General features: G+C 50.4%; 1 protein-coding gene across 1 annotated transcript in view; it reads left to right on the top strand.

The window, feature by feature from the left end:
• LZTS3 (leucine zipper tumor suppressor family member 3) overlaps nt 1-16323 on the top strand; it is a 140515-nt gene that overhangs the window by 483 nt on the left and 123709 nt on the right. The window lies entirely within an intron of this gene.

The following is a 16323-nucleotide window of genomic DNA, read 5'->3' as shown; positions in this document are numbered from 1 at the left end:
TTTTTTGCTCTGCTGTGTCCATTGGGAACCAACCACCACCCAAAATATAAACGGGGTGGGGGGGGGGAAAACTGCTTGTCAGTGGTGGTTGGTGTCAGTCTTGGCGATGATGTCACGAGTGGGGTTCAGTCCAGCAAGTGAGATGCTGGCGTGCGGGTGATTAACATGCGCTAGCTGTGAATTATGTCATCTGCCTCTTGTGCACTGTGTGAGACTTTAGCAGCAGCAGGGGGTACGGGGGGGGGGGGGAAGAGCTCGGGGGCCTGCTCCTTTTGCAATAAGGAAAGCGGGTATTTTAATCCAGCAGAGCAGGGATGATTGAACAAGGCTCTAGAATATAGATTTGGGGAGGACCCCAAACCCCTCTGGTATCTGCCTTACTATTCCAGTTCATAGTCCGGGTGTTGGATCGGCTAGGTTTTTAATCCCTTGCCTACTGGGAACCCCAATAGACCATGTGTGCACCTGCGCCCTCGTAGCCCTGTATGTAACCAGTTAGCGCCTCAGCTGGGGTGTCAATCCATGGAGTTGTGGATCTGGCCTCGTACAGGAGCATTGGAACAATTTGTAGAGCAGGGGTGCTGAAAGCCAGTGAACAAAACTGTAAGCCCCGTCTATGATGGGAGCCGTGCATTCGATTGCTACTATTGCTTCAAGCCAGGGGGTGCTGCTGCGGCTGCACCCCTAGTTCCAGCTCCCCTGCCCTATACGCCCTACATGTCAAGGGGAAGCAAAGATAAGTTGCTGCCCTGAATGAATGCTTGCCTCCCATGTCTCTGCTGGGTATGGGCAGGTGCCTGGGGTTGGCACGAGTTCCCGGCTTGGTTTCAGAGCTGATCTCCCCAGGAGAGAGCAGGGCAGCAGCCTGACTGCAGTGCAGCAGGCAGGGAGAGAAGCGAGCGCTGCTGTGGCTCGCTCCTGCTCGCTTTCACGCCACCCCTGGCTCCCTGCATGATGTCAGCACTGGCTGGGGCACCCGGGTCAGCTGCAGATGAGCAGAGGGGAGCCCCCCTCCTCTGGCATTCACTTTACTGGGAGCGCGTGCATGTATGTTTTGGGGGGGAGGACTTCATGCCAGACCGTAGGGCCTCGAGCCCCGTGATCTCCATGGCAGGGAGAGGAGCTGGGGATCACCCCTGTCAATATGCAGGCTTGCTGCAGCCAGCTCCTCTCCCTAGATCTAGCACCACTGGCTTGTGTAGGCACCAACAGTAGGGTTTGGTACCACCTCGCTGCCACTCATGCAGTGCCTTGGTGGGGGAGGGGGAAACCTGACCGATTTTTAAACCATCCCAATGGCTCACGTTCTCCTGCCACGGAGCAGAAGAGACGTTCAGAAAGGGAACTAGGCTCTTTGGTAAACTACCCATCTAGCCTGAATAAGGGCAGGTGCAGATCAAGGAAAGCCTCCTGCGGTTATAGATCATGGTCTGTCTGGCTTGTAAACTCCTTCAGGCAGAGACTGAGCCTTGCTCTGTGACCGGTGCACGCTGTCACTGACTAGTAAATGGTCAAAAGCCCATGACTGGGGCGCGCCCTGTTGATAGGTGCAAATCATGAGCTGTTATGTTTAAAGAATCGTTGACACTTACGAATATCCCGCCTTTAGGATCCTGCATTTAGGGCTGTTGACGATCCCAAGGAAAGAGGGCTGGGAGAATAGTGTACGAGTGCCATTTTTGGGGTGTATGTTAGGTGTGTCTTCCATCATCGCGGGCCACTTACAGGCTGGGGTGGGGGGTTTTACCCTCTATTATAAGTAGAGAAATGAGAACAGTCAGGTTGTGTTCCTGATCCAGATCTCCGCAAAGGGGGCTACTCTGTGTTTACACAGAATCGGATCGCCTCTTTAATTGGGAGTGGGGGCAGAGGGAAGTATGCTAGCAATGCATTTTATTTAACATTGGGAGTAACTGAGCTAAATTTGAGCATGGGCCTGGGCATCAGAGCTCCTGGGCTCTATTCCTAGCTCTGCCATTGACTCACCGTGTGACCTTAAGTAAGTCACTTAGCCTTTCTCTGCCTCAATTTCACCATCCATAAAATACTTACGAACCTCTTCTGGGTGCAATGTTACTATTTATTTATTTGTATTACAGGAATCTCTAGAGGCCTCACTCAAGGATCAGGGACCCATTGCACTAGGCATTGTAATTAATACTTGCTTTTGAGATCGTCACATGGAAGATGGTATAAATATTTATTAATAAAGGGGCGATCAACTCCCCACCAAGCAGTGGAATGGTGTCGCTATTTCAGCGAGGCTGTTCTATGTAGGTTCTCCGTCTCTCATCACTACGGTATCTGAGGACCTTCCAGGAGCGCATTAAGCGATGTGACTAACATCTGTCACATGTGGTTCATTCTTTCTCTTGTCCTCTCCCCAGGGGGAGAATTGTGTGTGCAGCGTAGTGTTGTTGCCTGTTTATATATGCGCACAGTGCTAGGGGCTATACGATTTCACATGCCCCTATATAGAATGCGACAATATCATCTGAGTTCAACTTAATTGTGGAATTATTTCCTTGTAACGTTTGAAGGCTGTTCTTTGGAAAACAAGAGGGTACAGTTATAGGCTGTGGTCCTGCAACCCTCTTACACCCGAGTAATTCTTCATCAATGATACCAGTGCTTCTATTTGGGTGAGGAAAGGTTTGCTCGTGTCAATGAGGCATGCAGGATAGGGCTCATATGTTTTCTTGTTCTGGTAGGCCCTGTAAATTCACAAATACATTATCCAGGTGCACACCTGCAGAGACCTGGTCCAATGGTCCGGTGGTTAGGACACTTGCTAAAGTCAATTCCCTGCTCTGCCATGGACTTCCTGTGTGACCTTTGGCAAGTCACTTAGCCGTCCCGTGCCTCAGTTTCCCCATCTGTAAAAGGGGGTGATAGCAGTGCCCTACCTCACAGGGGTGTTATGAAGATAAATACATTAAGATTATGAAGCACTTTGAGACTTACTGATGAAAGGTGTATTAGAAATAGGCATCATTAAGAGTAATTGGAGGGGAGTTACTATAAATTAAATATCCTCTTTCAACTATCAAAGTTAAAGCCTGGCCAGATAAAAATCATCATGCAACAAACAAGCTAGTGGGTACCTGCCCCCTAATGGATGAAATTGGAATTGCCTACTGTATTCGAGGCCCTATCCTGCTGATTGTTAGCAGCGATTCTCCTTTAGCTCCAGTGGATCTGAGTTCTGTCCCCGTGAATACCATGAAGCCCAAGGGCATGGAACAGCATATGGAGGGGACCATATGTGGGGGGAGGCCTTACCACTGCCCCCCACTTCCTGGAACTCCACAAAGGGATCTCTTTGTAGGGTCTGGGTGGTGGGCGGGGGAGAGGGGCAGAAACAAGGTAAGCCCGGGGTGGAGAATGGGCAGTTTTGGGGGGTGAGGCTGGACACATTGTACACTCTTCATCCCACCCCCATGCAGCCTTGTGCCAATGATCCTGAGAAGGTTTTTTATGGCGTCTCCATGCTAAGGAAGCCCCCTGTGAGGACCGTCCCATGGGACCCCATAACCAAGAGAAGCCCTGGAAGTGAGGCTTGGAGCGAAGCTGAACTAGCCGGGATTGGCTCTAAGGGCCATAGTGCTAATACAGCATCACAGGCTCTTATTTCCTGCAGAACCCTGGATCCCCTGGGGACAGGGTCATCATGGCTTGTTCTGTTGGGGGTGGGGAAAGCCCATCCCAACTCCCAGAATGGCGTTGACGGGAAAACGGAGTGACCTCCTGAGGGAAATTCTGCTGGGGTGGGGGATCTGGCCTTGATAGAACTGCTAGAGAGACCTGTTTCTCTAGGGGGATGTCTCCAATCCTGCAGCCCTCTTGCCGTGAGTGGGGACTGCAGGAAGGGGTCGGTGGCTTGCCAACTCCGAGGAGGAGGGGGTGCGAAATGCAGGCGGCTTGTTTGATCGTGCCAGGTAAAAGGGGCTGAGAACTTCTAAACCGAGCAACTTCACGACAGGGAAAGGTCAGTGTTGACACTACACCGTTGGAGCTGTTAGACGGGTTGAAATCTTACTGGTTTTAGTAGGTGGGGAAAGGGACATGGAGGAGCAGGAGAAGCACAGATAATGACGATGTACAAAGAGCTGTCAAATGCATCCAGGAAATAAACGGCTGGGGAAAAAAGAGAGGGATATTTTCCCCCTCTAACCGTTCTCAGTTAGTCATCCTACGTGTTACTTGGCATAATAGCAGGTAAATCTGAATAACAGATGTATCCAAAATATGAAACGGGGCACCTCTCTGAGTGCCCCTGTCTCAAATGATTCAACTAAAATGAGATCTCCCACAACCCCCCGAGCTCTCTACAGCCCACATACACATTGGATTTCTCCGAGGGAAGTGCAAATTCTGAGGTGGGGTCCCTTCAATTCTCACACATCTGAGGGTAAACTGAGGCCCAGAGAAGTGAAATGACTTGTCCCCTGGGTCACAAAGCAGACAGGTAAGGATCTGGGACCCATAGGGCCAATCCCAGCCAGTTTGGCTCCACTGCAAGCAAATTCAGACGGGAAATAAGGTGTAATTTTTTAACACTGAAGGTAATTGTTGCCGTGGTTAATTTGCCACGGATTGTGGTGACTTCCCCATCGCTGGCAATGTTTAAATCAAGACTGGATGGTTTTCCTACGAGATCTGCTCTAGGCATTGTTTTGGGGAGTTCTCTGAGCTCCTGTAGAACACCGGCCAGATGAGATGAGCCCGCTGGTCCCTTCTGGACCTATGAATCAAAGCCGTTTGGGTATCCTAGCTGGGACTAGAGCCCTGGAGTCCCTGCTCCTGCTCCTTGAATCCAGGGCTGCATCACAAGCTGTTTGCCCTCCGCTCATGCTGAAGTCAGTGACTGTTCAGTGCCCAGAGTTCGGCCCCATTCCGCTCCATCTTCTTAGAGCCTCCGCTGGCTTAACCAGCTCCCAGGCAATCCACCTTGGGGGCAGGAGAGTCCCTGGGTAGCCTAGAGCTGGCCAGAGCAGCCCTACAATACCATGGTTGCTGGCGCTCTAGCACCGTGGACGTGGCTAGGGTGCTCCCTTGCACTCTGGCTAGTCCTAGCTGACGAAATGGCCTTGAGGGGCCTCAGGCAGCTGGGCGCAAGTTCAAGCGGCCCTGAGTCCGGAAGTAATTCAGCACCTTGTAGGATGTCTGTTGTGTGTAGCTGACGGACCGCTGGCAGCAAAGAGCCGTCCGATCCCCTGCGGTGCTCAAAGAAGCTTTCGGTGGGGAATTTTCGATGCAGATTAAAAGATTATTGCCCTAGCTGTGGCGGTTGTGGCTCAGTGCTCCAGGAGAAGGAAAGCAAAGGTATCCCAGCAATACTGAACTGGTCAGGTATTCAGTGGGCTTCTGGCGTGAGGCCATTTAGAAAAGGGATTTTCTCCATTTCCCTCTATCCATGTTGACCCCGATGCTCCCTGGAAAGTGAACATGACAAGCCTTAAAGGGAGGATTACGACAATAGATCTTTGGTGCCCCTCCATGACTAGGAGAACGTCGTTTGATCAGATGGCTTAGTATCCCGCTTGTTGTGTCAGGCCTGGGTTGGGGGCCTTCTAAGGGAAACGCAGGTGCTGCCGGAAGTGGTGTGGGTGGTTCATTAGGTGGTGCTCTTCCCTCTGTGAATCAGCACCACAGCTGGCATTGTGCTAGAGGTGCGAGGTGACCTCTTCCTGATGGCTGGGTGAGCTGAGGAATGGAAGCCTAATGGGCATCCGAACTCCCCAGGGCTACGTTGCAAGGGTAGGCTATCGGCATGGCCGCTCTGGGTTTTTATGTTCTGCCTCCTGCAATCCGCTCCCACAGTTTCAGTTGGATATGGCATTCTTCTCCTCTTGGCCTATATATGACATAGAGCTGCTGTGTGCAGTTAAACGGCTGCCGTGTTCCACCCCAGAAATGGCTGCATTTTGGTGGCAGGTGAAATGATTGTGTGTGTGTTATATACGCACCAGTGTGTGGTGCAGCAGTAAAGGTTGAGACACACGCACCATACCCGAGATAAAAGCAAAGAAATGAAAAATTAACCCACATAAGAGTCCATACCACTGCAGCAACAGCACCCCAAGGACCACATACCATAACCTTAACTCTGTCCCTTAGGGATACCAGCCTTCCTTCATTCCCCAGATCTCTCTTCCAAACACACCAGACCCTCCTTTCTGCACGCACCCATTTACCAAGCTAACCCCACACAGCACTTAGTTGCGGAGGTCTGGTATAATTTGCTGGGGAGCTGGCGTCCTTATGGGAACAGAACAAGTTCCTTCTGTGTAAGGTGAATATGAAACCTCACCACCAGAGCATATGAGCGGAGAACGCTGATCTGGTGGGACTGTACAGTCGCTGCACTTGCAGGGCCTGACGCGTTAGCACAGATGTTGGGTAAAGTTCCAGTGGAATAAAACTGGGGGGGATTCAGACCCACTTTGCTCAGTTTAGGCAGGGGAAGGCATCAAGTGAAGGAGACCAAGACTGTCAAAAGTGAGGAGTGATTTTTGGATGCCCCCATTTTGGGGGGCAGCCATCCTCAGAAGCATCAGGAATCCTGGTTTTCAGGAAGTGCTCCTCCCCCCCTTTGAAAATCAGGTTCTTTCAAGGTGTTTCGAGTGGGGGTGGCCCAAACAAGAGGGATCCCAAACATAATAAGTCACTTAAATCTTGGCTTAGATCTCTCAAAAAATTGTGTCTGAATCAAATCCTCCTAGACTCAGGAATCTGACCCTGTGTTAAGAGACCCACATGGTTCCCACCAAACAAGAGATGAGGGGAACGAATGTAGGAGAAAAAGGCATGGGAAAGAAAAGCATGTGATGACCCATATCCCATGAATCAAGGGCTCACTCCTCCAACTCTTTGACCAAGAGGCCTAAGGTCTGATCCAATTCCAGTGAAGCCAGTGGAAAGACTCCCATTGACTTTAGTGAGCTTTGAATCAGGGCCCTAATGAGCTGCATTTGACGGCAGGTGACTTCTCCATGAGCTTCATTAAACATCAGGCCTCAGAAAGCAATCCCGGATGGTTCGTAGGCTTTCTGAATACAAAGGAGGGTAGAAGGCCCTGGTAACTTGTTGGACCGAATTCTGCCATCTGAATCTGACGCCAGAAAGAACACAATTCAACTCCAGGTTCCTAGCTTGAGTTTTCAATGTCTGCAATTCGATCATGCTCCCTCCCCCCAGAAGCGTCTACTGACAATCCGAGCACATTTACTGTGGAAGGTGTTGCAAAATGACGAAAGATTTCAGTACAGCTGAATGGTCGCTGAGAGACGATAGCAGGACTCCCAACAAATTACGGAGGAGAGTGGCTGGTGTCCATTAGTGTTTCTATCTCCGTGGAATAGGACAGAGAGATCCGCAACCTCTTTCATAGCATGGAGCCCATCTTACTAGAGAGAATGCTTAGTAGACCAACTCCCCGCTCTTGTGATCAAATACCATCCCTGACACAATCCCAATAATTCCTCACATGGAAGCAGGTTTAATAATCGTGAGTCCATATCCCCACAATCATGAGATCGTCTTCAATCAGAAAGGTTGGCCTTTTCTTTGCCCATTTTCCCCCCCTCCCCCCCCCCAGCCTTTAGGGTGTGCTTGCTTCATGTTTTCAAGCTTTTTTCTGCAGTTACTAGCCCTTGTGGCTATCTCTTTCTTAAATGAAAGCTGACGTGGAATCCTACTAGTGCATGGAAACAGCTGGGGCTTCACGAAAAACACTAAAAATCATGAGGCTCATGATCAAATTGCAAGAGTTGGCAACACTGTGTAGGAAAAGGAGATATTTTTAGTTGTCTTTTAATGTGATGAAGCGGGATATAAAAAGGACATTAGCACCATGTGGCCAGCCAGCATTTCCTGGTCTATGGACCACAGCTTCAGACCCTCTGGAATAGCAGATGCGGGGGGAAAGGCATGGCTCCGGGACTGCGGGTGGAGAATAAGAGTGAATTTTCTTACAAAGGCTGATCACAGCTTTCATGTGCCCCAGGGCTCTCCATTGGATGGAAGGTCAAATCTTATCTGCATTGCCCTCCAGTGACTGGAGGCCTACAAGGAATCTATTACTCCTAGCAGCTCAAGTAGCAGGGTCCTGAATCACTGGAGCAGAATGCTTTGGGTTGTAGATCCCATGAAGCATGTGTGCAGTAGAGCTTAAAACCAGGATGCACGTATAGATGCAGCCACAGGTACATTATACTGCCCTTGGTAGCTAGCCTGAGCTTCACCGCCAAAGAGCCGATCTCTATTTCCCTTCAGCAGGGCAATTCCCCAAGCCTGCTTCTAGCAGATGCCGGCAGGTAGTCTGAATTGCACTGTGCATTTGAGATTCACTGGGGCAAAGATAAAGCTCTCGCTGCTCTTGCTGACAGTACAGCCCAGCAGTACAGTACAGCCCGGCTTCTTTTAGATTCTCGGGGCCAAATCCTGATCTTGATTACGCTGGTACCGATCAGAAGTAATTCTGTCACTGATGGAACAGAGCCCCTTTGTCTTACTTTGTACCCAACTGGGAAGAAATGTGATCATGTTATTGACACACTCTGCTCTTCCCACAAGCAATCTCACAAATATTTATTAGCTGGAGAAGTTACTTGGCAGCGCCAAAGCCAGCTTGTGTAATGCTAGAAGCTTTTAACTAGATGTGTCATGAATTACCCAGTTCCATTGGTACGTGGCCCAGTGACATGTTTTCCTGTGGAATCAAAACAGCAGAAATAACGATCCGAGCCAGGAAAAACAAGGATCAGCAATTTCTTCTCTTTTTTTGTGTCCATCAGCTAGTGAACGCTGGTGGAAATTGGTTCCGTGCAGCAGGTGATGCAAACAGATCAACCTCTACAAGACCTTTGTCTGCTGGGGTATAAACCACTTGGAATGGTTTTAGTTTTGTAAGAGAGGTGATAGAAGCAGCCCTGACACAATAGACACAATTTCACATTGTAGTGAACTGGCTAGCATGTATGTGTATGCTGCTGCTGTACTCTGTTGGATAGACTCAGAAGTGCTGGACTCCTGTGTGTCACAGGCCCTGTACTGCTAGGAGATTCTCCTATAGGTCAAGTAGTAGGGATTTCTTGTTGCAGAGTTCTCCAGATTAGTGTCACTATTGCCTTGTCCCCCTACCCCACTCCACTGTTGTTGGTGGAACCCCTTGTCTCTTGCCACATGATAGGGTTGCAAGCTCTTTGGGACAGGATCAGTCTTTTATTGCACGTTTTGTACAGTGCCTAGCACAACAGGGCCCTGATTCCTGATTGGGAATATAATACAAACGATAAATGAATTTCCAGGCAGAGGGAGATCCCTCCACCCCCCAGTGGGGGCCTGCCATTCTGCAGTCCATCGGTGTGTTCCACCATGCCCCACCCCACATCTGATAGCATCCATGCAGAATGGAACACTGCAGGAATTATTCATGACATTTGGGTCTAGTCTTGTCTAGTGGTTAGAGCAGGTAGCTAGTAGTTGTGACTTGTGCCCCTGGTTCTGCCACTGTCTCTGACCTAAACCACTTTGTATTTCGGCTGACTACTCTGTACAACAGATAGAACTCACAGGGATGTTTTATCAAGTGTATTAGTGAGCTGAGGGGTGAAAACATTATCTACTATTAGCAGCTAGGTGCTCCAACTGAGAGCAGGACTCCATTGTGTACAGAAAGACATACAGTAAGAGAGTACTGCCCTGGAGACTATGCAACCAAAATCAGTTAATAGAAAGGGAGGTACCATTAGCCCCATTTTATAGATGGGAAAGTGAGGCACAGAGGGACTGGCCCAGGGACATCCAGGAAGTCTGTTGCAGAGCTGGGAATTGAACTCGCATCTCCTGAATCCCCAGTCAGTACCTTATCCAAAGATTATCCTTCTCCTCAGGGATGATTAATACATCCACAGGGCTTAACATCAAGGGATTTCAATATACACTGCAACTCCGATTGGGTGCTACAGAGCAGCTCCATTGCCTGTCTGAAAATACCAGCATGCTCATGTGCAACGAGGGGACAGGTGATGCATCTGCCAGCAAGTCGGTGCGCTTGTAAACACCGTGTGGAGGAGGCAGCTGTGGAGAGCACGCTTGCCTGTGGATGCCCAGATGGTGGATTCTTGGCTGTCTAATATTAATCTCTGGCTGCTGGAGCAGGGCGTTTTGTCTCCCGGAAGGGGGTTCGCTGCAGGCTTTGGATTTTTTGCACCAGGCAAGTTGCTTTCATCGCCCTCCGGCTGCTCCACCGTACTCCGCTCCGCTCCACCGTTCAGGCGTGGTTCCTTGAGCTGTGACGTTTCCTCTGACCCTCTTCCCTCCAAACGCAGGGCATGTGGGGAGCTCCGCAAGGAGATGTGGCTCTTGTCTTTGAGCATCCACATCCGCAGAGAGCATGTCTGTGCGGGAGGAGGGGAAGTCTGCTCCCCAGGAGCCAATGGGTCCATTTCTGGGGCTTACACTCTACAGTCACTGCTGGCAGTCGGCCCATCCCACATGGCTTTAGACCTGTTGGACCTGAATCTGGAACCTCATCGGTGCAAATCAGGAGTCGCTCCATGTAAGCCCAGGGAGTCTGGATCAGGCCCACGATGGCATTTCTGAGAGAGGTGCGAAACCATTGGTTATTTTCACTGTTGGTTGCCCTGTTGGACTGGAATGAGCCATTACATCTCCAGCCACGTCTTTCTGAGTTACTGGGCCAAACTCATCCCTGGTGGATCTCCACTGGATTTGGTGCAGTTGCACCAGCTACGGATGGGGCACAAACTTCCCCAGTCAGTATCTTTCTTCCTGTTAGGAACAGACAAGGGGCCGAAGACTGCACAGAAACCTTCTCTTCAGCTCCTTCAAGCTTCCCACAGCATCTGTCCTTCTGCAGGAGAATGCAAAGGTCTCTTGTGGGAGCACAGTGCAAAGTTTCCCGGTGAGGGTGAGATTACAGGAACCACACGCTTTCCCAGCCCTGTCCGCCTTGCTGCATCGCGGCTGTGGCAGGGGGAACCCAGGACAGATTGACCCGGTGAGCTTGACATCTCCAGTGCCCCATCGACTAGTGTTCAAGCAATACAGCGCTGCTCTTCAGCAGACTAGGGGTTAATTTCGAAGCATTGCTAGCAGGAAAGTCCCACTGCGCCCGGGCAGTGTCATGGCATGGCTGGCCTTGTAAAGGGAAATGTGACATTGTGAACTCACCTCCCTGGTGGGGAAGAAGAAAATGGATCCTGGGTCCAGACCACTGGGATCAGTGAGAGGGGGGGAGAGAAACTTCACCACAGGCCTGGAGAAGGCAGCAGCTCAGGGCTGCAGAGTGAAGAAGGGTCCTGCAGGAGATCCCGAGCTGCCCGGAGAGCAGCAGAGGGGATCTGCCTGCTGGCCTCTCTGAGCCGGAGAGGGGCCAACCCAGGGAAAGTGCTGGATCCTCTCCTGGGAGGAAGGAAGGACTCTAGGTAGAAAGGCCCAGAGGTGGCTGCTTGACTGATGAAAAGCCCCAGGACTGGTAGAAAATGAGTGTTGTAGTGCTGGACTTTACTTTGGGATTTTGAGGGTTGTTCCAAAGTGTTTGTTATTAAACCAGGGACCTTCTGAGCTCCAAGAAAGCCTTTGTGGATTCATTCCAGGGACCTCAGAGGGAAATTGAGGCAGCCCCCCCCCCCGGCCATAAGGGAACGCTGTGGAGGACAGGCAGCCACTGACAGCCGCAAGCAGCATCCAGCAAAGGGTTCCCGTTCCTCTGCTGCCGAGGTGCGCTGGAAGGAGAGCAATTGCCACGCGAGGCGGTGCAAGAGAGCAGCACAAAGATCTCCGGACTGAGCACCGGCCAGCCCACCGGCTAGGAGAAGGATGTGCTGTTATCCCCATTGTACAGATGGGGAACTGAGGCACACCGAGACTAAGTGACTTGTCCACGGTCTCGCAGGGAGTCAGTGGCGGAGCAAGGAAAGGAACTCAGATCTCCTGAGACCTAATCTGGTGCTTTAACCACAAGCCTCTTTATCTGTAGTTTAGTGCTCTCCTTTACAGGGCCCTGGGTTTGGCAGACCCAGAAGGCCTTACGGAAGCTGGCTAGGCACTGTGCTGTGATTGGAGAACCCAGAGGGCAGCAAAGGCGCTGGTGAATAGCTGGAGGCATATGTGTGTCAGATTGATGAGCCTTTAGAGCACGCCTCACCTCCTGCCTCTGGAACCGGAGCGCTGCACTTTGCTCTCCTTCTCCTCCGGCCCTGTTTACCATCGGAGATGCTCGCATGGAGACTGGGAATTCTGCATGCTGACGCTGTCATTGTTCGCTGGTCTGCAGCCGGGCACGGTCTGCCGTCCGTTCTGCCAGGCCAGCCATGGTGCAGTGCTGGGGCCCCCACCGGATAATCGCTCCAAAGCAGGAGGTGGCAAGCCAGAGCGAGCCGCCCGGGCAGCACCCCGAGTGCAGGGCAGGGAGTAACCCAGGGCAGAGAAGCCAGGCAGGCTCAGTCACGCAGGCAGCTCCCAACCCCCACAGAAGCCCTCTCAGAGCCATGCAGCCGTGGCCCCTTCCAGGCAAGGGCAAGCGGATTTTCAAAGCAGGACCTGGATTGCTGAGAGGTGGGAAATCAGGGGGGTGCACACGGGTGGTTTTTAGCAGCTCTGGGGGAGGGGAGAGGGTCCTTGCCCTTCCTTCAGTAGCGCAGCAGGGCCAGGAGTGGCTCTGAAGCAGGTTTGCACCCTCCAGGGCAGGAGGAGAGAGCAGAATGGCTTTTTGGAGGCTGGGATGGCACGAGAGATTCCCCGTTGCCTGGGGCATCTGGTTACCCTGTTCTCCGGAGAGGCAGGGTAACATGGCAGGCTTGGTAGGGGATGGAGCCAGAAAAGCGCATGCACTCATCCAGCCTGCTGTCGGTTTCACCAGCTCGGCTGGCCAGCGGCTGGCAGTTGCAGGGGTGATCTAAAACCCAAGCCGTCGCATCTGATTCTGTAAAACCAACCAAGATGCTGGGCTGGCCCCAGAAAACGGGACCATTCAGCACCCCTGCAACCAGGGGGGAGGTCACAGGGACCATAGCAACAGGGGTCCAAGCTAGGACTGCCCTAGTCCATGCCAAGCGTTGACCCGGCCCCAGCAAGCCCTTGACAAAAGAGGCACATGTCACCTCCCCATCACTGCTCTCACTCTGGCACCAACGCAGGGGTAAGTTGGGCCCAGATGCACCGAGTGTTCGGATTTCTCCCTGTGAGGAGCGGTACTGTAGGTTTCCAAGTGGCTGTCGCTGGCAGCCAAGGATGTGCTGTGTTCTGTTGGGGAGTGGAGGAGACATAGCCAAGGAGTGGTACCAGGGGGACTGCCCACCAGTTAGACTAGGAAGCAGTTCTTTAGCTGACTTGTTCATGCTTTGCCAGCCTCCTGTGCTGAAGGTCAGAGCTGATTTGCTGTTAATACGGGGGTTGAGAGGTGACACAGATTCCTAGTATCAGGGGGTAGCCATGTTAGTCTGTATCCACAAAAACAACAAGGAGTCCGGTGGCATCTTAAAGACTAACAGATTTATTTGGGCATAAGCTTTCTTGGTAAAAAAAACAAGGTTCCTAGGGGTTCTCACTGGTTCCTAGAGGCAGCCAGGGGTGACCCAGGCACTCTCGAAACTCTGCACTTTCACAAGCAATTGAGACAGGGTTACAGGCAGGAGACCAAACTTTAGGTGAGGCAGGAGTCAAAACATTAGCAGGTGATGCTTGGTGGCAAGAAAAGCATCCTCTTTTAAAGGAGAGCTGCAGGTTTAAAGGTGACCTGCAAGTGGCATGTGCAGAGCTTTATCCCTGAGAGAAAATATTCCATACAGAAAGTGTAGTTTTAATGCAACGTTTGGATTCTGGTTCTCCGGGTTCCTCTGTGGCCCCTCCTGCCAAAGTATCTGAGGAATTGCTTACTCAGAAGTCAGGAGGGCACAGTTAAGGTTGGATGTGCATCCTTAACTCTGTTCTCTAGTGCCTTTAACCTGTGTTCTCTCTGTATATACATCTGGTAAACAATACAGTTTATAAAATGTGATAGAAAGTTCATCCCTCCCAGAGGGAGGGATAGCTCAGTGGTTTGAGCATTGGCCTGCTAAACCTAGCATTGTGATTTCAATCCTTGAGGGGGCCATTTAGGAATCTGGGGCAAAAATCTGTCTGGGGGATTAGTCCTGCTTTAAGCAGGGGGTTGGACTAGGTGACCTCCTGAGGTCCCTTCCAACCCTGATATTCTATTAAATGGTTGCACAATTCTATGAAAACTGGAATCTATTATACCTTTGAGGAAAAATCCTACCATGCATGGCCCAAATTTGCAACTTACAAAACTCGTATCTTTAAAATGACTGAAAACCAACTTTCTTCTAATGTGACTTGATTTTTTTTTTAAGTCTCTGAAATCTTCCAAACAAGCCAAGTGTGAAGGTTTTACTTTGGATCATTTTGAAGTGATCCAAGCACAAATTTTCAAATTGGTCCGTCAGCTTAGATCACCTTTGAATTTCACCCAGTTGTGTGTAAGGTGATCTCCCTGCAAGTTTTTAGAGTTCTGTTTGGTGAGAGAGTTGCTGGTGGTTATTTTGAGTCGACTTCCGTTAATTTGCTACTAATGCTGGGCTGTAGGGGAACAGTACAGTGTCCCCTGTGGAGGAAAATTATTAAGGCATTATCCAGGTTCATTTGCAAATTCAGTACATTTTTGTTGGGGGGCCCAGGCTTTGATGTATAGATGTCTGAAGTCAAGCTCCTAAATTCATAGTTAGATGCCTAAATAACTGGTCTGATTTTCAAAACTGCCGAGTACCCAGCAATATTCACTGAAGCATGCCAGGGCCTCATCACAGTCCCCTTCTCACCAACTGTCTTGATGTATGGTCCTGTCGTCCTATCCCAGAATGGAGTGTGCCAGCCATGGAGACAAACTATTGCCTGTAGGTACCGGTAGAATCTATTTCTGTGCTCTTCCAGAGCATTTTGCTGACCCTCCCCGGAAGATCTATGTACCTGAAGAAGTGCCAATATTTCTGGCTGCTTAAGGAGTCCTGTTACATTTCCTTTAAAATAAATACAGGTATAATAGACTACCTGGGCATACATGGACTTAAGGTACAAAGGATCTCAAAGTCCTTTACAACTTATGAGCCAAATCCTGCGTACTGTAAGAGTGCTGTCCCACTGGCATGACTAAATCTAGGGTTGGCAAGAGAAACTCACGCATGTGTAAGGGCCACTTAGAGTATGTCTACACAGCAACTGAACACCCATGGCTGGCCCAGGTCAGCTGAGTCAGGCTTGTGTAGAGCTTGGGCTGCAAAATTCCTGTGTAGACGTTCAGGCTTGGGCTGGAAGCTGAGCTCTGGGAGTTTCCTCCCTCCCAGGGTCTCAGATCTTGGGCTAGAGCCCAAGCCTGAATGTCTACACAGCAATTTTTAGCCCCACAACCGGAGCCCCCCAAGCCGGAGTCAGCTGACATGGGCCAGCCACAGCCATGCTGCAGGTCTTTTATTTCAGTGTAGATGTACCCTTAGCTCCCATGTCAGGACTATTTTGAGGGCTTAAGTGAGACTTAAGTTATAGACAGACCTGGTGTTGGGCCCCCTGCCCAGGGTTTGATTACATGTGGAACTGGCAAATGTCTCCTTGAAATCTCTCTGTACTGAAAGGGGGGAGAAAAGTTCTGTTGTTAATTAACATCCCAGGTTTCATGGTGATGGGCGCCATGACGATGCTGTTCAATATTTGCATCGCAGTAGCTCCAGGGTGCCCCCATTAGGGATCAGGCCCCTCATTGTGCTCGGAGCTGTACGAACACACTTCATGAAACACAGTTGCTGCCCCAAAAACCTACCATGGAGAGAGAGTTCTGGATCTGCTTTTAGGTCCTGATTCAGGGAAAGCACTTGAGTACATGCTTGATTTCAATGGGACTTAAGTGTGTGCTTAACTTTAAATATGTGCTTGAGTGCTCTCCTGAATGGGGGCCATAAGGAGCATCTAGAGGCCTACTAAGCATGTGCATGTGTGCGCTAATGTGTCGCATAAGGAATTTTGCAAGGCATGAAATTTGTTGTTTGAAAACAAAATATTAGGAGATGAATGTTTATTAAATAATGCAGTGATCAAATATGTCATTTCTGCATCTGTTACGGATCTGGATTATTTTGGTTTTATTTTGGCTGTCATTAAATTTCGAACTACTGTGAGCGTGTGAGACATTTCCTCTTCTTGCTGCTGCCAAAGACCTTCTAACAGGATTAGGAACCACTCCTGCAAGCACTCTTGGTCCTGCATAGGTTGTCCCCGGGGAGTGGTTCCATGGGGCTGTTTGTATGA

The sequence above is a fragment of the Terrapene carolina genome, unplaced genomic scaffold (genome assembly GCF_002925995.2).
Source record: "Terrapene carolina triunguis isolate 2854851 unplaced genomic scaffold, T_m_triunguis-2.0 Scaffold66, whole genome shotgun sequence".
Taxonomy (NCBI): domain Eukaryota; kingdom Metazoa; phylum Chordata; order Testudines; family Emydidae; genus Terrapene; species Terrapene triunguis.
Note: the sequence above shows the minus strand (reverse complement) of the source record. Positions and strands in the feature narration are given on the sequence as shown.